General features: G+C 49.8%; 1 long non-coding RNA gene across 1 annotated transcript; it reads left to right on the top strand.

Moving 5' to 3' along the window:
* Positions 1–52: 52 nt before the first annotated feature.
* Positions 53–15,808, top strand: LOC123383084. The gene is made up of 5 exons (XR_006592432.1): positions 53–1,981; positions 10,452–10,500; positions 10,864–10,976; positions 11,083–11,134; positions 11,867–15,808. It is a non-coding gene; the product is annotated as an uncharacterized LOC123383084 (long non-coding RNA).
* The last annotated feature ends 8,863 nt before the right edge of the window (positions 15,809–24,671 follow it).

Genomic DNA, 24,671 nt, shown 5'->3' with positions numbered 1-24,671 from the left:
TGTTCCCCATTAGTCTGCTCCCTGGGTTCATTTATTAGGTAACATGAAATAATAGAGGGCAGGTCTTTCTAATGCACATGCCCAAGTGAGAAATGGATTGCCTGGCAAAGGAGTGAGCTCTGTGACTTGTCACAGTGAGCTCTTTGTATTCAAGCAAAGGCTGGATTTGTGGATGGTTTCAAAAGATCATCCCTGCCAGCCCAGAAAGCACCGTCATTATGACACCTTCTGAGCCAGCCTGGTCCCAGTAAGCAGAGAAGAGAGTGGGATGCATGGGGTCGCCTGGCTCCTGGGACCTCTGAACATTGTCTTAAGGGATTAAGACAAATTATAAATAAGGATCAAAAGAGGGTGTCAATGTGATGGGTTAGGGGCCCTAAGACTCTTACAGAAAACAATGAAAAAGGATGGTAATTATACAAAAAACATTTGTGAATGCATCTATTAGCTGGCAGGAAAGTGAGAGATACTCAGCCCCAGAACCTCCAGAGAGGCAAGTGGGGCACTGATGCCAACTTTCACTTTGAGGGTTTTTGTCAACATAGGAGTATCAGTTTTTGTAGTCTTAAAAAATTGAGAGGAGAAAGACAACCCCTTGGGCGCATCAGGTGGGGAATCATAGGAGACCGCTCCTCATGAATTTAGGAGTCCAAAGGATTAAATCCTTAGTAAAGGATGAACTGAAAATATCCCCTACCCTACTCAGAGGGCAGAAATAAAACTTTTCTGTCTCCACGCTTTGATTCTCACCCAGAATGGCCCTCCCATGCACCTGCATTCCCAAGCCACACTCCCTAAGTGCTTTCCCCAAACCTTGAGTCATTTATAAGCTTGAAAGTGGTCCTACACACCTCACACACCCTGCCATCACATACCCGGCACCTTACAGAAGTAAGCACATCCTTTCTGAAAGAATCCACTTTTTCTCAGAATTCCAAGGGTTTCTACAAGGAAAATGAATAATTTGGAGTGTTAAAAGAAAATTATCAAATATAAAAGGACACAATGCATCATTCGTGAGAGCCAGAAAAAAATCAACTTAGGGTTGATAAAAAAAAAAAATCAGGTATTGGTTTTATCACACGCAGACTATAAAATAAGCATGCTTAATCTGTTAGGAGAAATGAAAAAGAAGATTAAAACGAGTAAAGATCTAGAACATAAAGACATAATCAAATGGCACTCCTATAACTGAAAAATAGAATTAAAATTAAATACTTAATGAATAGGTTGAAGAGCAGATTAAACCCAGCTCAGGGGAGAACTAGTGAATGAAAGAGAGAGCCGAACAAGTTATAAAAAATGCAGCCCACAAAGATCAGAAAGCATGAAAGAGACTTAAGAGAACATGGAGAACAGAGTGAGAAGCTCTCACATATATCTCATCAGAGGTCCTGGAGAACAGTAAAGAGAATGGAGAAAAGGCAGTATTCAAAGAGATAATGACTGAGAACTTCTCAGAATGATAAGACAAAAATCCGTGTATTTAAGAAGCTCAACAAACTCAAGTAGCTTAACATTTAAAATACACAGTACACACATCATAATACAATTTCAAAGACCAGATGCAAAGGGATAATTTAACAGGGGCTGGAAAGACAAGACAAATTACCTTCAAAAAAAGTGAGATCAAGCCCTGCGTCGGGCTCTGCACTGACACTGTGGAGACTACTTGGGATTCTCTCTGTTCTTGTCCCACACTCTCAGTCTCCCTCTCAAAATATTTTTTTAAATAGCAATTTGCTTGATAGCTGACTTGTCATCAGCAAAAACAAAGTTCAGAAGTCAGTGGGATAATACCTGAGAATATGCTAAGTAACACACTCTTCAACAGGTGAAATAACATTTTCATATTTAAAAAAGCAGTGTTTTCCACCACCAAACCCCCATTAAATGGAATTCTGAAGAATGAACTCCAGGCAGAAAGAAATTGATACCAGATAGAGATGCGTGAAGAAAGGAACAATAAAGTGGCACATACGTGAGTATCTAAATAAGCATTTACTGTGTAAATAATTATGGATTATGGAGTTAAGCAGAATTAACATATATAGCAAAATAACATAAATATTGGTATGACTGGAATCAAAGTGTTCTAAGGTATTTTAATTTTTTTTTTAAGTAGGCTCCATGCTCAGCATGTAGCCCAACATGGGGCACAAACTCATGACCCTGAGGTCAAGACCTGAGCTGAGATCAAGAGTCAGACGCTTACCCAACTGAGCCACCCAGGCACCCCTACAGTGCTTTAATTTCAATTTCAAAGGATTAGAATGAGGGTAAAGATATTAAGTTAGATTTAAGCTTTGTTGCTTTAATCATGTAAATTTCAATTCTGGGGTAACCATTAGGAAAATGAGAAATAGCATGAGCAACTTTAAACTAGATGCTCTAAAAAAAAGAACTTAAAAAAAATCAGAATTATTCAGTCCAAAAAGAAGGCAAAAAAAGAAAAAAGACCACAGAAATAAAATGAAAATGGCAGAACAAATAAAACCACAACAATAATTCTATTGTCCTCATATTATAGTTGAGAAAAACGAGGCATACAGCAGGTAAGTAACAGAATTGGTTATAAAATAAGTTATAGAGGGGCACCTGGGTGGCTCAGTTGGTTAGGCATCCAACTCTTGATTTCAGCTCAGGTCATGATCTCATGGCTTGTGCGATGGAGCCTGGAGTCAGGCTCTGTCTACGCTAACAATGCAGGCCCTGCTTGAGATTCTCTCTATCCCTCCCCCCGACTCATGCCCTCTCTCAAAATTAAATAAACATTGAAAAATAATAAGTTATAGAAATAAAGTACTGATATACCCCAAATGAAAGACTACACAAGGAAAAGCTGTACCTGAAAAATCCCAATAATAGAAAGTCTAAAGCAAAAAATAAATTACTTCTAGAGATAAAGACAATAACATCATAATGATAGGAGTGATAACTCACCAGGAAGCTATAGTATCTCTAAATATATATGCAACCAATAATATAGCTACAAATACATAAAGCAAAATTGATAGAACCACAAGAAGTAAACAAATATCTCTCTATAACTGAAGAATCAAGAAGACAAAAAGTATTAAACATGTAGAATATTGGAAAAACTCAATAGATTTGATTTAATAGACTTATATAGAACACTTCACTCAACAGCTATAGAGAGACATTTTTATCAAGCACATATGTTGAGATTTGCTTTGTGACCCAATATTTAGTTGAAGGACTGTTATCATACCAACACATTCTCTGAACCCAATATGGTTAAGTTAGAAATCAATCACAAAAATATGATTATAAAAGTCTCATGTATTTGGAAATTAGGAAACATTTATAGATAATTGAAAGGAGAAATTACATTGGAAAGTAAGAAATATTGAAGTTGAACAATAATAAAAGTATGTACCCAAACTTGTGTGATACAGATAAATTAGATTTCAGAGGGATGCTTATATATACTTAAATGCTTATATTCAAAAGAGAAAAGTGTAAAAGTTAATGAACTAAGCACCATCTCCAGGAGCTGAAAATGATGGCAGAAGAGATTAAAGAAAATAGAAGAATATAATAAAGATAAGATCATAAATTAATAAAAGAAGAAACACACAATAACAACAAGCCAAAGGTTATTTCTTGAAAAGGCTAATAAAACTGAGAAACCTCTGACTAGATTAATAAAGAAAAAAGGCACAAATAATCACATTACAAATAAGAGGGGACATCAGATACTGCAGACAATAAGAGGAGGATATTATATGAGGAAATTATGAAGAACTTCATACCAATAAACTTGAAAACAAATGAAATATAAATTTTCTAGAAAAATGTGATAAAAATTGAAATTTATGATAATAGTAATTAGACTGAATAATCCTAGAGCCATTAAGAATCAAATCAGTAGTTAAAAACTGTTTCAAAATGAAAATCCAGGACCAGATGGTTTTTACTAGTAAATTCTAGTTCAAGGAACAACAACTGCAAAAATGCCAATGATATACAAAATATTGCTGAATATGGGGAAAGAGGAAAAACACTCATATTTTTTAGAAGGCCATTATAACCTTGATACCAAAATCTGACAAACAGCACGAGAAAAGAAAATTCCAGGCTAAATCATGTATCAGTGTAGATGCAAAATTCAAATCTAAATGTTAGCAAGCAGATTAGTGTTATGTGAAGAAGATAGCATATCATGGCCAAATTACATCTATTCAGAGAATGCAAGGTTGGTTTTACATTGGTAAAGATATTATGAACCCACCACATTAACAAATGAAAGAAGAAAAATTATATGATCGTTCTTATAGATGTGGGAAAAATCTTTGATAAAAGTCAATGTCCTTTCACGACTTTCAAAAACCCCCTAAGTCCCCAAAAAACCTCTTAGCAATTTAGGTCTAGAAGAGAGTTTCCCTAACCTGATAAAAAGGATATCTATAAAAACTATACATACAGAAAATCTTATTCTTAATGTTGAAATATTATAAGCACTCTTTATGATCAGGAACAAAACAAGCTCATTATTTCTGAGCTGAACTTCTGTTCAGCATTATATAAGTGGTCCATGCCAGCAGAGAAATTCAAGAAAAGAACAAATTGAAAGGCATAAGGGTTAGAAAGGAAGAAGCAAAACTATCATTATTTGCACATTATATCATCAACCAAACAACAAACTAAAGAATATTCATATTTATTAGAATTAATAAGTGCCTAGCAAAACTGTTGGATACAAAGTCAATATAGAAAAATCCACAGCATTTTTGTACCACAGCAACCAACAGCTAGAAAATAAAATGATAAAATTTACCATCCATAAAACTACAAAAAAAAAAAAAAAAAAAAGAATCTGTGGCAGGCAGAATAATGGCATTCCAAAGATGTCCATGTCCGAATTCTCAGAACCTGTGAATATATGGGGTTACATGGCAAAGAGTAGTTATGGGTACAGATAAAATTAAAGTCGCTAATCACCTGACTTGAAAATAGGGACATTATCCTGAAGCATCCAGGAGGGCCCAATGTATTCACAAGGATCCATAAAAGAGGAAGGAAGAGGGAGACAAAAGAGAACAAGAGAGATGGCAACTTGAGAAGATTTTAGCCTGATATTCCTGACTTTGGAGATGGAGGAAGGAGTCCATAAGCCAAGAGATGCCTGAACTTCTAGAAGCAAGGAAACAGATTCTGTCCTAGAGCCTCCACAAAGAACACAGCCCTCCAACACCTTTATTTTGCCCAGTGAGACTCAATTTTGAAACCTGACATCCAAACTATAACAAGTTGCATTGTTTAAGCCACTAAGTTTGCAGTCACCTACTGCTATTGTTATATTGTTGTATTGCTGCTGTAGCAGCAATAAGAAAATAATACAGAACCCAGGGGTAAATCTTTCTTTTGTGCAAGATCATTGTGAAGAAAAAAACTTATTGGAGGGTATTAAAGAAGATCTAAATAAATGGTGGAACACTGTATTTATAGCATAAAGATATAAATTCTCACTAAATTGATCTATAGATTCAATACAACCTCAATAAAAATATTCACAACTTTTTCTTTGGTGAAAATTAGCAACTTGATTCTAAAATTTATTTAGAAATTCAAAGGCTCAGTAATATCCATGAAGAATAAGTCAAAATGTATCATGATACAAAATAAATAGACACTGTGGAATAGAAAAATGGATGAATGGAGAGCCCAGAAACAGACCCCTACACATAGTGCTACCACATGCCAATGGAAAGAGATAGACTCTTCCTTGAATAGTGCTGGGAGACTGAGTAGCCATAGGGAGAGACATGAGACCCTACTAAACACCGTATACAAAAATCTGTTCTAGGTTAAGATCTGAATGTGAAAGCCAAAGCATAAAATGTTTAGAAGACATGATATATCTTTACAATCTTAGGGTAGAGATGGCTATCCTAAATAAGACACAAAAATCAAAAGCCATAAAAAATGATAAATTTTACTATATTAAGATTAAGAACTTTTGTTCGTGAGGAAAGAGGAAAGACAGGTCACAAACTGGGAGAAATAGGAGGGTCTGACACTGTAGTGAGATTATTCAATCTGGAAATAATGTAACTCATGCTCACAATCCACAGAGAAGAGCAAGTTATATGGCCCCACCTGACTGCAAAAGGGGCATGTCTCCTATAGGGAGGAGGGGAGAATGGAAAGCACCAGAAGTCTTTACCAATGCTAGTAAAGCTGAACTGCTCATACCGTATGACCCAATGATCCCACTAAAATGTACATATCTTAATATTTCATGGCTTGTGCAATGTGAGACATGTGCCAGAATGCTTATAGAATTGTTCATAATATGAAAAAGGGACTTAAGTCTATCTGCCATATTAAGAATGGAATGTACATGTATGTTGTGGCATATGTGTGTAACAGAACACTATATACAATGGTGAATATGCAATACAGATGTACTTCAAAAACAGGTTGACGGAATGAAGAAAGCAATCAAAGAATACATGTGCTACAATTCTAGTTACCTGAAATCCCAAAAGCAAATCACTGTGTTTATTAAAGATACATACACAGATTGTTTAAAAAAAAAAAAAAGCATACGGACAAAAGTGAGTGATTGACATAAAATTTGGCATAGATTCTTGGGTAAAGAAGAGAAGGATTGGATTTGAGAGGAGCAAACAGGGGTTTTTGGGAATTAGGTAATGTTCCATTTATTCACCTGGGCAGTGGAAACTTAATTATATGCCTCTCTCCAAAAATTGAGATGTTCAATTCAGGCCTGCGTGACAAGAATTGTCAAAGACATGGCTTTCGGTAAAAAAGGAAAGATCCTTTGGCACTGATTCAGCAAACCAATAAAGAATTCTTCCCTTCTTCCACCTTTAGAATTTAGTTTGCCATTTCAAACCTGCTGATTAATCGCAGTATGTTCCTGGCAACCACCCAGGCCAGCTCCCTGAAAATGGGTGAAGCTGGAGCCCTGGGGCAGGAGTGCCTTCAGCACCGTGGACAGCGACCAAGAGCTGGCGCTGCAGAACGTTGCAGGAGGGCAAAGGTCTTCAGAGTCAAAACCCAACCCATCAGCAAGCTGGTGGCTGAACACTAACTAGAACCCAGGTCTCCTGGAGCCTAATCCAGTGTTCATTCCGTTGCCCCTGGCTTTGGAGGAGAGGACTGGAACTCCTCCAGGAACTAGAAAGTCACTGGGGGACTTCCACATGTGGCTTCCCTGTATGCCGCTGAACCCATGGGCGTAGCAGTCAGTCCAGCAGGGATTAGGTCCAGACTCTGAGTGCTCTCAGAAGTCACTGCACCTCTAAGCCTCCGTGTCCATCACACCCACTCCCCACAGTGCTGCTGCAAGGATTCAATGATATTAGACGTATCACAAACAAAAGTACAGTGTCTTGTGTACCGGTGCTCAATTAAATGCAAAAAAAAAAAAAAATCCCTTAGCAGATTTCAAATCAGAAAGTAATTGGTTTTGTGGAACATTTAAAAGATGATGAACCAATACTACCTTTTAGAGCTTGTTTTGGAAATAAGCCCCATAATATTCCCATATAAAGTCTTGGCATCTGGCAACAACGTCTTAGTTCTGCCCAATCTTTATTCTGTCACAAGAAATGCTTTGAGAAGAGGGTGACCAGTGCCTACAACATGTCCCCAGTGCCAAGAGTCCTCAATCACATCACATTTCCAAAAGAAACCTGAAGGGTGACATACTCTTCTTTCGACTAATTGCTAGATTCTATTTGCTAGTGTTCCATTTAGAAGTTTTCACCTATATTCTTAAGTGCCCTGGTCTATAGTACCCCTTATTTTGTATAGTTTGTATTAAAGTTATTCTAGATGCACAGAATGGATAAGGGACTTTCTCTTCTATCGTTTTAAATGGCCTAAAATAGTCTAAACAGCACTGAAATGATTAGTTCTTTAGAAACCAGATAGAACTCAGCTGTGAGCCCATCTGATTATGGTGCCTTTTCACTGATGGACCGCCAATCACCTTCTCATCTCTTATATGGTAATTGGTCTATTAGAATTTTCCATTTTTTCTTGGGCTGACTTTAGTAATTTACTTTTACCAGGAAATCACCCATTTCCCTGAGGTTTTCAATTTGTTATCACAGAGTGGCATAGAATATTCCCTCATAATTATTTTTATCTCCCCTGTATCTGTAGTTATACTGGTCTGTCTGCCTCCTCACTCGTAATCTGCCCTAACTTCACTTTCCCTCTTTATTCTCCATAATTGGACTCACAGGGCTTTGAAAAAAGTTTTATTAGCCTTTTCAAAGAACAAGCTTTTGCATTTACATATTCTTTCCACTATTTTAAAATGTTTTCTATGTCCTCAATTTCAGTTCTTATATTCATGAATTCCCTCTGTTGTATTTCTTTTGTTGTTTCTTTTCCTGATTTCTAACCATGTTGTGCTCAGTCTTCCCTGGTCCTAGTGAAAGCATCCCTGGCCCTGTGAGTCTCAGCTGTATTCACTCCATTCCACTGTTCTAGTGTGACACATCCTTGTCTTTGCTTTCCAGATAGTGTGTGATTTCTCCTTTGACTTTCTCTTTGACCCAAGAGTTCTATAGGAATGTTTTAAATCTTCAAGTGAAGATTTTGGGTCCCTTTTTAAAATCATTTATTTCTACTTGCATTGGATATGGCACAAGGTGAAAAACTGTTCTTGTGTTCTTGAATTGGGTAAAATTTTCTTGGTGGCCTATTATATACTGATTTTTTTTTAATACATGGGGCACCTGGGTAGCTCAGTTGGTTAAGAGTCCGACTTCAGCTCAGGTCATGATCTCATGTCTCGTGGGTTTGAGCCTCACATCAGGCTCTGTGTTGACAGCTCAGAGCTTGGAGCCTGCCTCTGATTCTGTGTCTCCCTCTCTCTCTGCCCTTCCCCTGCTTGCACTCTGTCTCCTTTTCTGTCTCAAAAATAAACATTAAAAAGAATAAGTAAAAAAAATAAAAATACAGTTATATGCTGATTTTTATCAGTGGCCTTTGGAAATGCCTGAAAAAGTATTCACTGAGAACATGTGTGTTTACATATATAATTTTTATATATGATATTCACATATAATATAGTTAATATGAATTAAAAATATATAATAAATATTATAATTATGTAATTATGTGATATGTGTGTATAAAATTTTATATGTAATTGTATATTATACATATTCACATTTATTGGTTGAATTATTCAATTCTGGTGTTATTACTTTGTTGTTTTAAAATTTCAAATGTACAAAAAACAGTCAAGTGTAAGGTATACTATATATTCATCAGGAAGATTCAATAATGGTGCATTTTACCGTATATGTTTTTTACTGAGGTATTTAAAGTTAAAGTATAGGTTTCATGGCATTTCATCCCAAGATAGTTCAGTTTGCCTCCTTAATAAAGAAGGAGGCTTTGGGGCACCTGGCTGGCTCAGTCAGTTAAGCACCCAACTTCAGCTTAGGTCATGATCTCACGGTTCATGGGTTCAAGCCCCGCGTTGGGCTCTGTGCTGACAGCTCAGAGCCTGGAGCCTGTTTCAGATTCTGTGCCTCCCTCTCTGCCTCTCCCCCACTTGCTCTCTGTCTCTCTCTGTCTCTCAAAAATGAATAAACATTAAAAAAGAAAGAAAGAAAAAGAACTGCTCCAGGATAGACTTTGTCTTAAAAAAAAAGGAGGTTGGGGCGCCTGGGTGGCGCAGTCGGTTAAGCGTCCGACTTCAGCCAGGTCACGATCTCGCGGTCCGTGAGTTTGAGCCCCACGTCAGGCTCTGGGCTGATGGCTCAGAGCCTGGAGCCTGTTTCCGATTCTGTGTCTCCCTCTCTCTCTGCCCCTCCCCGTTCATGCTCTGTCTCTCTCTGTCCCAAAAATAAATAAACGTTGAAAAAAAAAATTTAAAAAAAAAAAAAAAGGAGGCTTCTCCACATAGTCGAGGTACCATCATTGCACATGAGAAAATCACAGTGATGTTCCATGATCTTCAAATTTGCCTAATTGTTTCTTTTTTAAAATTTTTTTATTTTCTTTATTTTTGAGAGGCAGAGAGAGACGGAGCATGAGTGGGGGAGGGGCAGAGAGAGAGGGGAACACAGAACCCAAAGCAGGCTCCAGGCTCTGAGCTGTCAGCACAGAGCCTGATGCGGGGCCTGAACTCACGAACCGTGAAATCATGACCTGAGCTGAAGTCGGAGGCTCAACCGACTGAGCCACCCAGGCACCCCAAATTTCCCTGATTGTTTCTAAAATGACTTTTTAAAATCTGATTTGTTCAAACTATGATCTAATCAGTGGCCATGCGCTACATCAGACTGCTCCTTAATTTCTGATATTTTCGTCCATTTCTGTTAGAAACGTGCAGTTGCATCATACTCTAATTTTATTTTTATCAAGTTCTCTGTCCTTTCCTAATATGCTTTGCTATATACAGCTTTGTATCTTTTTTTTTTTTGATACAGGTTTATGGCCATATATCACTTTATCGTATGATATTCTAATTTATCACATGTAAGTATTTTTAACCTGTTTGAGATTAATATCTGTTAGTTCTACTTTATTTTAATTTGCTTTATCCTTGTAAATATCTTCCCAACAATTTTTTAAAATATTTAAAATATCATTTTGTTTCAAGTGTATTTCTAAAAAACAGCATATAATTAACTTTGTTCCTTTATTCCTTTTTCTTGTCGAGCCCAGTAAGACAGTGCCTTTCCTGTACTGGGAGAATTCAGTCCTATCCATTTGAGATATTATCTCCTATGTTTAATGTGGTTTTTACAATAGTCTGTTGTATTTTGCATCACTGTTCCTCATTTTTGATGGTTTCATCAAGTTCCTGGTCCTTCCATTTTTCCTTTTATTAATTTGCAGGTCCCTACCTTGGCCCTTCAGTTATGGGCTGAATGTTTGTGTCTCCTCAAAATTCCTATGTTGAAGCCCTACTACTTATCGTGGCCATATTTGGAAATGGGGCCTCTAAGAATGTAAGCAAGGTTAAATGAAGTCTTAAGGGTGGGGCCCAGATCCGACAGGATTGGTGTCCTTATAGGAAGAGACACACAGTGCTCTCTCTTCCCCTCCTCCCCTCAGCACCTGCACAAAGAAGAGGTCATATGAGCACACAGCAAGATGGCAGCCATCGGTAAGCCAAGAGACAAAATCTGAGGATGAAATCTACCTTGCCAGCACCTTGATCATGAACTACCAGTGTCCAGAACTGGGAGAAAACAACATTTGTTTACGCCCCCTAATCTGTGGAATTTTGTCATGGCAGCCAGAGCAGACATAGAGACACCTTCCACTGCAGTGACGGCCAACTTCTCTTCCCTGTGTGTACAAACAGACACAGATTTCTCCACTAGTAGCTGAGAATGAGATACCTGCTATCTCACACAATAAGATGTTCTATTTTCCTCCTAATTATTTCTCCTCAGTCTGATAAGATGACACTTCTAGAATTCTTTTATTTTCTTCCTCTCCTGTCCCCGTCAAAGATGAGATCCTTGGGAAGTCTATCATTTCCCCATGCCCATAACTTGTAGAGGTTGCTGAGCTGTGACTTTTATAAATAGATTATCATTAGAATTTTTGCTTCTAGTATGGACCTTCTATTTCAGGAGCCCTTACTTAGCACTTGGATGACACGGTCCAAGACAAGTCTATCCTTATTCATTTTGATTTACTGTATCCACATATCAAGGTCTGCTGCTCACCGCTGTGTCTTTCCCTTTTCATGGATCTTCATTTTGTGAGCCCTGCTCTCATTCACGTTCAGGCTTGAGTCTTCTCTTGAGTCTTTTCCTTGAGTGAGGGATGCCGGGGATGAACGAGGACTCAGGAATTACTCTCAGACACCTTCCTTTTACCTCCACAGGGCAGGGGACAGGATTCTTGGGCAAAGGTCTTCATTGGGCATGAGGTTGGCCTGACCGCCCCTGCCCCCCGCCCCAGGCTTGGCCATGTGGCACGCTTCAGTCAACAAAACACACTCCGAAGTGATGAAGGACATTTCTGAGCAGAAGCTTTCAGGACCACGGCCAGATCTGTCAGATTCCCTTCCCCATCAGGGACCACGGAAGCCCCTGGGAGGAGAGCGTCTGTCAGCCTGGGTCTCAGAGGGACCTCACTGAGCAAAGCTCCCTGTCAACTCACATGAGCCAGAAATAAGCTTTTGTAATTTTAAGCCACTGAGTTTTTTAACTAAAAAGAAAATTGTTTTGGTACTGCTGTCTTAGTCAACTCTGGCTGCTATGACAAAATTCCACAGACTGGGGGGACTTAAGCCACAGACATATACTTCTTACAGCTCTGGAGGCTGGAGGTGCCTGATCGGGATGCCAGCAGATCAGTTCCCAGGGAGGGCAGCAGTCGTAGCCTCACGTGGCAGAGAGCAGTTTCTTTGTCAGCTCTTTGGGGCTCAGGTCCGACTGCAGAGTGGCCCTGTGTTAGTCTGAAACCACCCCCGCCACCACCAAGAAGCAGTTGCTGGGATGCAGTTGAACACACAAGAACTTAACTGGGCAGGACGCCTCGGAGAGGAAATGGAGAAAGCCGGGAGAGCCGTCGCCAGTGATACAGAGCTGATCCTGAGGGAAAGAGGAAAGAGGGAGGGAAGGAAGGACAGGAGGGTAGAGGCCAAACGCTCAGTTGGATTCAGCCTCTTGCTCAGAAAAGGCAAATCAACTGGAGGTAAAGAGAGGCCTGACCTCCAGAGCCTGGACCTGATCCTTTTCCCACATGCTCCCCATGACAGCTGAGAGGTGCATGCTCTGGACGCACTTGTAGGGTCAGTATGGCCAGGTGAGGGCTACATGAGAACGGAAATGGGTCGGTGCATTTGGGGCTAAACTAGGGGCAGGAGTCCTGACAATGGACCAGAGATGCCAACAGGAACACAACGCCTTGGTCTGTGACACGTGAGCACCCTGACCTCATCTTGGCAGCCTCCAGGGCCCAGGCCAGGAACTGGCTCAGTAGGTGCTCAGCAGACCTTTGTGTCAAGAAAGAATGAACAAATGTAGCTATTCTGTTCCTGGTCATCTCGCATTCGAAGATCGAGTCTGAGAGAGATGAGACCCTGGGGTGGAAACACCAAGGAGAGGTCCCCCTGGACCCACCTGGTCACCCACTCTGCCACCTTCCCTCTGATCTTCCCCAACACTCCCTTCCTCACCGCACCATCCATCTCTTCTGCCTTCTCTCTGGTGTCCAGTTCTGGTGCTGCCTCTCTGCTGGGTCCAGAACCCCCCGGGACAGTTGCGTGGGGGTCACCAGTGTCCCTACATCTGGAGAAACAATGGTATCTTACAAGAGAACAAGGTTCAAGGCGAGAGACAGAGGCAAACACAACAGGTGCAGCTGCATTCGGTGCTCACCTGTGCAGGGCGCTCTGCGAAGGACACAACGTGCACCACATCCCCATTTCACAGATGGGGAGACTGAGACACAGGTGAAGTGACTAGCCCAGGGTCAGCCAGCCAGTCTTCGGTGGAGCCAGGACCATCAGGCTCCAAGCCTACCTGTTTGCATTACCCCCATCTCAAGTTCAGAAACCAGTACATGGCTCTCCTTAGGGATTGTCACCCTCCTGCCACCTGATCAGCCAGGAGCCTTCACGGCACCCATTCTGCGACGGAAGGGCCGGGGGCCCAGAGTCCAGGGCCCTCACCCACGAAATGTCGGTGCTCGGCTCTGAGCCAGGCCGGCCCCGAGCACAGACCGAGCCCTCGACTGTGACAGGACACCTCTGAGCACAAGGTGCCCTGTCCAGCCACGACTGCCCCCAAGCTTCACACCCTGATGTGCCCATGCTTGAGTCAGTCTTCGTGCAGTGATAATTACCTGTGTGGTGTTAGGACTGCCTGGCTGTCATCTACCCGGGATGGATGGAACCTCTGTCTGGCTTCCCCAGGCTGCACTGGGGACCTGAGTGGGACAGAGATGGGCACAGGCCTGTGATGCGAGTCTGGGCCCAGCCCGTGGCATCGGGGCCTCCTGTCTCCCTCCAGCCTCCCCTGCAAACCCTCTCGAACATCCCCTGCCTTTGCCCCCCTCTCCTGCTCCTTTAAACTTACGCCAGCAGCCATCCATCCGCTTCAGGGTGTAAAAGTCAGGGCTGGTGCCTGTTGCTGAAATGCTGCGAACTTCCCTGGGTGGGGGGCAAAATCCTTAGGACCTGGAGGGTACTTTTCTTGTGTCTCATTCTGCTTTCCGCTCCTTTTTAGATTTTATGCAAAAAGTATTATTTGTGATCAAGAATAAATACGTAAAAAGGATAAAATGATAAAAAAAAAAAAAAGAGGCAGCGATTCAAACTGCCACCATTTAAAAGATTAGAGCCATAGAGATGGTGTGCCGGGGCAGTGATTTGGGGACTGGGATGCTTCCTGATGCTGCGTCCGTGGGGCCTGCCCTGGGGGGTTGGGGATCAGACAGCGTCAGACCCTGCAGTGACTTCGCCCAGCTCACCCCCAGAAGCCCCCAGCGCCCTGTGAGCAAATAATAAAATAATACTGCCCGCTTTCGGAGTCATCAGAGTTGGAGCCGTTATTATTTTAATTAGCCATCCACTTCCTGGGGGCCCTTCTTCCTCCGGGTCACAGAGATCCCCAGGCCCCAGACCCTGCGCTGATGATGCAGGCAGGACGTGGGTGCCCCACACCCACCCAGTGGGGAGTGACACGCCTCGAGTCTGTCCCCACAGTGCACGTGAGACTTCTGAGTCCCTCCCATGGCCTGTGAGAACCGTCATAATCTGGCCCTGCCTCCCATCCTGCTGGGGCCTGGGAGCCATACCCTCTGATGGCCTCTGTGCCACCTTCTAGCCACATCCACCTTCTTGCTCTTGCCTGAACAAGTCAGACTCCTTCCACTGACCCCAGGGCCTTTGCATTGGCTGTTCCCTCTGCCTGGATGCCTCCCCTGAATTGGAACACGTCATTTCCCGTCCCAGCTCAAATGCCGTCTCCTCGGGGAGGCCATCCCTGACCAGCACGTCCAAATCTCCCTCTACGCACCCCACCCTTGCACTGCCCCACATTTTCTCATCTTCCTACCATCATCTGGCTCCAGCTTTACCCTGCCGCTTCCCTGGTCTACTGTCCACTCTCCCAGCAGGATGTATGCTCCACAATGGCAGGGACCTTGCTGTTGGCTCTCCAATCCCCCCAGTGGGCCCTGGAGGCAAGGGTTGTACTGCTGAGCTGTACAGACTTCCCTGGGCTCAGGGAACCCAGGAGGTACATCGTGTCCCAGCTCTGCTGACGATAACTCTCTGGACTTCTCTGGGTCATGGACTCCTCATCTGTCAAAGGAGGAAGGAGATCTAATTGCCAGCATTCCTTCCAGCCCTAGGTGGGGGGAAGGACTTAAACCCTGGATTCTGCCCTACTGTGTGCACATCAGGGTGCGGCCAAGTCTACCCAGTGTTCACAACAACCGCGAGAGCTGGGAATTAGCCCGTTCCGTGGCCTGGGGACCAGAAGGCAAAGTCCCCTGTGCGGGGAAGCCCTCTGGGGTCCCACAGGCCTCATGTGAGCCCTGGGTCTCCAACTCCAGACCCCGCGGTCTCCTGTCCACGCCATCCGGCATGGAGCGCCTAGCCTGGCAGGTGATGTTGGGGGGGTGGGGGCAGAGAGCAGGTCAGAGGTAGAGAAAGCTTCTCAGAAGAGCCCAGGCACTTGCACGCAGAGCACTGGGCGTTGATTCAACCCAGTAAAAGTTTAGCCAGCCCTACTCTGTGCTGGGGACACGGTGGGTTGAACAGACCCCGTCCTCAGGATGCTCTAGGCCTGGGGCGGGGGCGGGGAATGGAGAAACGATGCTGGGTGTTTGTAACGGGAGCACAGGGCCTTGTCCAGACCCAGCCTTGGCGCAAGAACCCTCTTGGGGCGGGGGTGTTGGCGGAAGGGGGGGCTCTCTTCCTTCTCCCCATGAGTCGACAGGCCTGTAACGATCCATACGTACACCTGTGAGTCCCCAAAATAGCAGCCGTGTGCGCGGGGACCCGCTGTTGCTGCCACCCTGGCTGTGTTTGCAAAAATACCTTCTGCCGCACAAAGGTGAAAATGGCAGAGGCGAGAACCAGGCTTCTGGAAAGGGAAAATATTGCAACACCTTCCACAGGTATCCGTAAACTCCCCGCGCAGGCGCTGTGCCCAGGACCCCCACGGGAGCCCCCAGGTGAGTCGGCTCCCACCGGGAGCACTGACAGCCAGCCCGGGTGGGCGGGGAGGCGCGGGGGGAGTGGCCACGATGATGGAGCCACCACGCCCGGTCACTTCTCCGAGGGCTCTTGTCTGGCTTGACCAACCCAGGAGAGGCACCGAGAGGGCGCCTCCCTCACCCCAGGTCACACCCCAGGTCACAGCTGGAGAAAGTAACAACCTTGGGATCTGGACGTTGGTGGCCTGCCTTTGCAGCACGGACTTCCTCCACAGCCCGAGTGCGGACGATGGACAGCCTGGCCCCACTGGGGCGTGCGCTACAGAGGCAGGCTGCTCCCGTGACTGGAGGCCCAGACCTGCCTTCGGTCCTAGCCCTGCCCCTTCGTCTGAGCTGGCACTTTCCAAGCACTCCTATCTCGCCTGGTCCACAAGTGCAGGAGATCATCCCATCGTGCTCAGGTTCGAGATGAGGAAGCTCTGATGGGCTGCTTCCCCACGTCTGCAGGTAGTGCCTTATTCCAAAGGATTCTTTTTATTTTTTAAAACTTTTTTTTTAAATTTTTTTTCAAAGTTTATTTATTTTTGGGACAGAGAGAGACAGAGCATGAACGGGGGAGGGGCAGAGAGAGAGGGAGACACAGAATCGGAAACAGGCTCCAGGCTCCGAGCCATCAGCCCAGAGCCTGACGCGGGGCCCGAACCCACGGACCGCGAGATCGTGACCTGGCTGAAGTCGGACGCCCAACCGACTGCGCCACCCAGGCGCCCCTATTTAAAACTTTTTAATATGATTTATTTTTGAGAGAGAGAGAGACAGAGAGACAGAGCGTGAACGGGGGAGGAGCAGAGAGAGAGGAAGACACAGAATCGGAAGCAGGCTCCAGGCTCTGAGATGTCGGCACACAGCCCGACGCGGGGCTCGAACCCACAAACTGTGTGAGATCATGAACTGAGCCGAAGCCAAGTGCTTGACTGAGTCACCCAGGAGACCCTCTTTTTGTTTAAGAGGGGAAGGTTTTTATTCTTGTTTTATTATTTATGTATTTATTTATTTTAAGAAGGCAGAGAGTTGGGTTCAACAAATGTCCCCTCTATGAATATCTAATTATTCCAGCCACTGGGGGGGGGGTGGGGAAGGGACTGAGAGAAGGGTCACCAGTGCCGTTTCGGGGCCATCGGTTTGTTGTTCCCAAACCCATTTCATTAACCCAGTCGGCCAACGCCGGGAGCCTCTGTCCTGCCAAGTCCCACATACCCAGAAGTGGGGGGGGGGGGGAGGGGGCAGGGTGCCCTTACTGCTGCGCAGGAACCCGGCTGAGCCTGGTTTAGAACTGACTCCCGAGGGGGTCGGCCTGCTGCTGGGGCTTCAATTAATGAGACGCTCCCGGTGGGCACAGGTTCACGCCCCTCCGGCGGCCCCTCCCGGGAGCTGTCAGGGCAGGAAGCCTCTTCGATCCTTGGATTGATCCTGGCAGCACTTGGGCTCCATGGGGAATGCGATGGAGCTATTTATGGATCAGGTGTGGAGATGGGCAGTGGCTCAGGCCCCATTAAGAAGCCTGAAGTCCACTGATCACCTGTCCTCTAATAAAGTATGTGTGCATGGGGTTTGGGAGGATGTCCTTGGCTTGACGGTGGGGGCGCTTAGCCTGGCTTCGTTGGCCACGTGACCGTGAGTCCGGGAGGGCTGGCACATTCACCACCCATTACACGAAGTTCCCGCTTTTAAAAGTGCCCTAACTCCAGGAGCAGATCAGAGCTGCCCCGAGCCACGGCTCCCCACACCATCTGTCCCTACAGCAGTTTAGAGTATGAACCCCAGGGTGACTGTACCCACATGGCTACAGTTGGAGACCTCACTGAAGTCTTGAGACCCAAGAACCTTGGAGCTCGGAAATGTCCAGTAGGACCCACTTGGGCCCGACAACTCAGGGAGGAGCCCCAGCCAGTTTGCAGCTCATGTCCCCAGGTCACCTGGCAATGGGCATTCGGGGGAGGTGGGGATCTGACAACCCAAAGGCCACAGGCTCGGGCTGTCCAAGCTTGGACCCATGCTCCCTGCTCCCTGACATAACGTTCTGGAACCCCGTGGGCAGACGGAGGCAGACCCAGCCTTCGCTTCCCTTGGTTTCCCATCAGTGGCTCTGCCTCTTGTATCTCAGAAGCGCTGGGCCATTTTCCCACCTCCCTCCCCTCTGACCCTCACCGCATGTCACCAAACCCTGGGACTTATCTTGGCATCATCTGGATTCAATCTTGGGATTAATGAAACACCTTTTAGCACATGCTGTGTACCAGGGGAAGGCTGACCCTCCCTCTTTCTTCTTGTCCTTCCTGTCACCTTGCTGGTCCAGCCCCTTGTTACCTATGCCTGGAAAGAAAGGGCACAGCGTCCTAGCTCCCACCCCACCTCCACCCCCACAAGGGCAGTGGAGTCTTGGCTACTGTCCTAAGCTAAGAGTTACGAGGATGCAATGCCCAACTGAGGCCCGGCATCCAGCAGGTGTTCAAGAAACACTCAGGATCAGCACACCAGGGTGCAGTTCCCCACTATCTCTGTACCACTCGCCTGCTCAAGAACTTGCAACGGGTCCCTATGTCCTCTCACATTGTCCACGTTCTTCTTGGCCATCTCAGCTGAAGCCAGATTGGTGACGGCCTTGGAAGGAAACATGTCCGTGCTGAGCCCAGGATGAGCCCTGTGTGCACCCCGGTTTCAAGAGTCTCCCGGCCGAAGACAGGGCTGGGATCGATGAACAGTGTCTGCCACGGGCACAGGCCAAGGACAGGCACCCTAAGTGCCAGTCCTGGTGAACTCGCCCTTGGCCCCACTGGCGCCAGGCCCAGTCCCCTTTCCTGTCTGAGCTTCTTTCCTGATGTCCCCTCTCTCTCCCACCTCTTTCTTGTTCTCTCTCCTCCTCCTTTACTGCATTGGACCCCAGGCGACATCAGAGTCAAGGCCTAAAGTGTGGGGACCTACAGGACCCCAGTAGGCAGCCTCCTCTGCCGTCTGCACAGCAGTATTTCCTTTCTGTTCTGTGCATCGACTTTTTCCTGCTTTCCTAAGAGACATCACTTCCTAAGAGTGACCTCAGACCTGCTGGTGAGTGAACCCCACTCTGCTTTTTAGTTGTCTTCAAGCATTTACTGTGCACCTGCTGAGTGACAGGCTCTGCACGACCGAGTTGAGGCAGGCACAGCCCTGCCCTCGAGGAGCTGTCTGGCAGGGGAGATGTGACAAGCACCAAAGGGGTCACTGCAAGAAAAGTGTGTGCAGGGACACAGGAGCTTAGTCCAGCCTGAGGACAGGGAAGCTTCTGGAAGAGACACTGCCAGAGCTGAATCTTGAAAGCAGACAGCCCAAAGAAGACAGGGAAAGGCATACAGGCAGAGGGAACAGCATGAGCAAGGGCACGGAGGCTCGATGTGCACTGAATGGCTGGCACTGGAGGAGGGCAGCAGGGAGGCAGGAGCTGAGGGAGGCAATGCCAGGGGTGGGCAGAGGCTTGACTAGGAGCTCCAAGAGGGTTCCATCAGGGAAGTTCAAGAGTCAGCGTGTTCACAAGACCTCTGCAGGCAGAGGAGGAGGGCGGTGCTCAGCTGGAGACAGAAAGGACTGGAGGTGGAGGAGGGCTCGTCCATGTGGGACTAGAAGTGGAATCCAGGCTTCCTGCCCCTCTGTGCCCAGCTCCATGGGCTGGCACAGCGGTTCTCAAAAAGCAGCCCGGAACCTGGCGCTGGGGCCAACTCTGTGCCCAAAAGCAGATTCCGTGGTCAAACGAATTTGAGAAATGCTGCTCATCCTACTCCTGTCTGGGGGTCATGACGCCCGTTAGGAGACTGAGGGCTCTGAGAAATCCTTCATTTCCCCATTTAACCAGTGTTCCCAGAGTAACTCTCTCATGTTCCCAAGAACAGTCTGGGAAGCTCCTGATGGGCCTAGCTGCTGGGATACAGAGTATTTCCCTCCGGAATCGGCCACTGCTGGGTTCATCAGCTGCGAACGTCATGGGCCAGAGGAACCGATAGGGCTGGCATTACAGCTTCTCTTTGTGATTCGGGGGCTGCTAGGCTTAGTGCCTCACTTTTCCCATCTGTCAAATGGGGACGATGATTCTGCATGTCCTGCCCACTTTCAATGATGTGGGCATTACCACGACAAAACATTAAACTTGCCCAGGGAGTTGTGATGTTCTGGAAGCAGCGGGCTGTCGTGGCTCCTTGCCAGCAAATGGTCGTGGGCCAGCAAGATGGTTCTGCCTGCGGAGGCACCCGGGCAGCCAGCTGGGGCCCTGGCCTAGAGCACTGTCCCTCCCGGCCTTCTGCTAGCAGCAGAATCGGTTTCCGAGACACGGAGCGCTGATGTGGAAGAAGCCCCAGGCTGGGAGTCGGGGCCACTCATAGTCACCGTGGGACCAGAATCAACCGCTCGGCTTCTCTGGGTAAGACGGGGTCATATTCCTTAGCCCCTAGGGTCTAATAACATGCCAGGCGTGTGTAAAGAACCTAGGAAACAAGTAGGCAGTAGCTAGTTATGAAACCATGATGTTCTTTATTATCTAATCAAATACATCTGTTTTTATTGAAGAAGACACCGAGGTCCAGGGAGGCCCAGTGACGGTCCACTGGAGGAGCACAGACAGGCCACCAGCAGCAGTGCTCAGGCTCGGGATTAACTCACCGGTGGCCTAAGTGGCACAGAGAAAGCACTTGTTCCCCTAAAGCAAAGCGGGTGGCTCTTGGGTGAGGGGCCTTCCTGCCTCCCTCTCTCTGCCATCAGCTCCTTTTAGGAATGCTTTTCCTGGGCTCTCATTGGTTGAGAGATGAGCCACGCCCAGCCACTCTCTGGCGGGGAGGTGGGGGGTGGAAAGCCTGGGCTCTGATTCGCCACACCTGAGCTCCCAAGGCGCCTGGGGCTGGGCTGCAACCTTGGAGGTAGACAGGGCGTTGGGCTCCCCAGAGGCACTGTCGCCAGTCTAACCTCTTTCTGGACAGTGGTACCAACCCACGTGCTGAGCAACTGAAGCGAAGAGGGCTGGAGACACAGGGAAGATGCCAAGAGCCAAGTTCCGCTCCAAGGACTTCACTTCCACCTGCAGGCCAAGGCCATGGAAGGAGTGTGGGGTACAGAGAGGGCTGTGTGCGTGTGTGTCCCCTCTTCCAGCCCCCCAAGGTCCCTCCGGGAGGCTTGGCTCCCTGAGCTTGTTTCTTTTGAGCCCAAAGGCTGTATTTTGGAGAAATACAGAAAAGGAAGAACCAGCGTTTGAGGGGCGGTCTGGGGCCATTCGAGGCCCTGGGACTTTGGGGTCAGAAGGCAGCTGGGGTCCTGGAGGGAATGCTGGACAGAACCCCGGCAGAGGTTCAAGAGCTGGTTGTAGATGGTAATTGTCCTGTGTCCCCGGGCACGTGAATCTCTCTCATTGGAAGTGTTCCCATCTGTCAAACAAGCAGTTTGGACTAGTTTTATCTCTGAGGCCCCTTCCGGTAGGCACGCAAAGCGGTTCCGTTTTCCCGAAAGGCTGTATGTAAACCGAATAAAAGCGGCTCTCTACAAAGCTTGGGATCTGTCGATGGAGCGCATCTCAGCCCCCGCTCCTGCACCTGCCGGCGGGGACAGCCTGGACTCCCCTACAGGGCTGGCTCAGAGCGGGGCCACCTGTGGGTCGGAGTCCAGTGCCCCCTGGTGGCGCCCCGGCGGGCAGGCGGCTTCCGGACTGCCGAGGCCCGACGGCTGTGACTCAGGGGTGGCGCCTCTGCAGGGCGGCGGGAGGCCCGACTGGGGTTCCGTCGTGGGCCGAGCGGCGCGATTAATTACCAGCTGCGGGAATCCTTGTCGCCCGCTCGCGGTGACTCACCGGGAGGCCAGGCTCATTCGCCAAGCGCAGGGGCCTCGGTTCCAAAATGAATCTGGGGAAGCGACTGCTCCGGGTGGGGCTCCCCTTCCCTGTGCCCAGCGGTGCCCGCCGACCCAGACGTCTCCCACAGCTCGGGTCCCCTCACCCACAGCGCCGTGGGCGCAAACACCTGCGAATCCCAGAAGTGGGGTGGAGAGCGCCCTAGCAGGGTTCCCAGACTCGCGGGGCCCCGAGTCTCCGCGGATGGGGAGTCTGAGCACTGCCCGAGGGGGGCGACGCTGAGGGCTCAAGGCGACCGCGCCCGCGAGCGGCTGCGCAAGGTTGGGTGGGCTTCCCTGGCCTACTCCGCGACGCCCTTGGCCGCCTCTGCCCAGTCTCCTAGCCCGCCGCCTGGGGGCGTCCCTTTCCCCAGGTCTCCATCTCTTCCCCGGCTGGGCTCCAAGGGAGGTCGTCAGACCCAGGCAAGGGGGAGCCCAGGGTCTCCGCGCCTTCGGCCTCCCCACTTCGAGCTCCACTGCTCAAGTGGAGATTAAGGGGGTCGGTGGTCGAGGGAAACCCCTCGACGACCTGAAGGGTATGGGAAAGGGACAAAGCAGGGCGAAGCCTCCTCTCCGACTCAAGGAATAGCTCTCCCCAGCCTGGGCTTCCTGTTCGCCTGCCCAGGCTGGCCGGCAGTGGGGCCGTCGCGAGGCGCTGGGGTGCAGGAGGAGGGGCAGGCTTCTGTTCTGGGTGCACCCCGCGCCCAGCCTCGGGGAACCAAGGAGTGTTTCTGGGAAATGCAACAGGGAGGAGGGGACAGGGAAGGAGGAATGCGGCATCCTCCCCCCGAGGCCCCGACCGCGAGAGTAGCAGTCGCCCGTGACGTCCTCCGCGCTCTCCGGGTAAGAGCTCAGGATCAGCAGGTGCGGGGCCACCTGGCCGGAGACGCTCGCAGGGACCGAGGCGGCCCTCGGGACCGCAGCGCGCGAGGAGGAGGTGCGCCCGGCCGGTGGCCGCCCCGGGGAACGCCCTCCCCTCGAGCTCCCACCCTCCTCCGGGTCTCTCCTCTCCCTTAAACCGCCGGTCGGCCTTCTCGGGCTGAATCCCATTTCCTCCCCCAGGCCCGGTTCTCTCAAACTCTCAGCCCCGCGAAGCGGCAGGCGCTCCCGGGGAGCTGGGCTGCAAGGACCCGAGCAGTCTCATTTATCCTCCCTTCCCCCTTGCGAAACCTGCTGGTGGCTCCGCCTCCCACCCCCACTCTGGCGACACCCAGTCCTCGGCCCGCCTCCGCCCCCTCCCCAGCGGCACCGGCCGCCCCTCCCTGGCTCCCTCCGCGTGCGCCGTGCGCCGCGCTCGGTCTGCAGCGGGAGCCGCCGAGGCCGCCTCGCCAGCTGGCTGGGGACCAGGCGGGAGGTGGCGCGCCCGGGAGGCTGCGGGAGGGAGGGAGAGAGGAAGGGAGGGAGGCCTGGCCTCGGCGTAGCCCGGCCCCCGCCCCCCACGGCCCTCCCGCCGGAGCGAGGTGCCACGCGCGCGCGCGCACACACACACACACACACACATACACACGGGCACACACACGGGCACACATACGCACAGACACACGCACACACACTCGGCTCCCTCCGGCGCGCACGCACGCAGCGCCCCTGGCAGACCAGCGCCGCGGCCGCCTCCCCGGACGCCCGGACGCCGGAGGGCCCCGACCCCGGCGCGGCTCATGCGCCCGCGCCCATCCCGCAGCTCCGCGAGGCCCGCGGGACCCCTCCCGCCGCCGCCGCCGCCGCCGCCGCCGCCGCCGCGTCCGCCGCCCCCGGAGGAGCGGGCTGGCCGACCGCCGCCGCGCCGTCCCCGGGCCGCCCCCGAGGCCGCTCCGCCGCGGGCCCTGCCGCCCTGGGGCCGCGCCCCGCTCCCGCTCCTCGGGGGCTGAGCCGAGCAAACTTCGCCGACCGGCCGACGCCCGGCGGGGACCCCGCCGCGTCCCTGCGCGCCCGGGTGGGCGCGGGGCGCTCGGACCTTCGGGCATCCGGCCGCCCCGCCCGCTGCACCTGCTCGGCCCCCTCCCCGCCTGCTGGGGACTCCGGAGACGCCGCCACTTCGCAAACTTTTCCACCCCCCCCCCCGAGGGGGGGGCGAAGAGGGCTGAAGGGGAAGGAGGTCCCGCGAGGCGCGCGCGCAGACCTGCGGGCTCCTAGCCGGGCGCCGCCGCCCGGGAGCCGGACCCGGAGGGGCGCGGGCTCCGGCGGCCGCCCTCCAGCCGCGCTCCGGCTCCCGCCCCAGCTTTTCCGGCGGGAGCGGGGGGCGGGGCGCGGAGGGCAGCGCGGCCCGCGCGGTGCCCAGCGGGGCCGCCGTGCATGGCCCTGCGCAGTGGGGCGGGCTGCTTCGGCCGGGTCTGGCGCAGGGTGTCGGGGCTCCCGGACGCCTGGCCCCGGCGCTCGAGCAGCCTCCTGTGCCTGTCCGCCTTCTCGCCCGAGCCCGGGCCCGCGCCGCCCCTGCCCCGCCAGCCGCCTCGCGGTGGCGGCGGCTGTGGCGGCCCCGGCGGAGGGGGGCCCCCCCAGCCTCCCCGCCCCCCGCCTCCCCGCCGCCGCTGCTGCTGCTGCTGCTGCTGCTGCCGCCGCCGCTTACAACTTGGAGGCGGCGGCGGCGGCGGCGGAGGAGGCGGCGGCGGCCGCCGGGCGCTGCA

The sequence above is a fragment of the Felis catus genome, chromosome F2 (assembly GCF_018350175.1).
Source record: "Felis catus isolate Fca126 chromosome F2, F.catus_Fca126_mat1.0, whole genome shotgun sequence".
Lineage (NCBI taxonomy): Eukaryota > Metazoa > Chordata > Mammalia > Carnivora > Felidae > Felis > Felis catus.
This window is presented reverse-complemented; position numbering and strand designations above follow the sequence as displayed.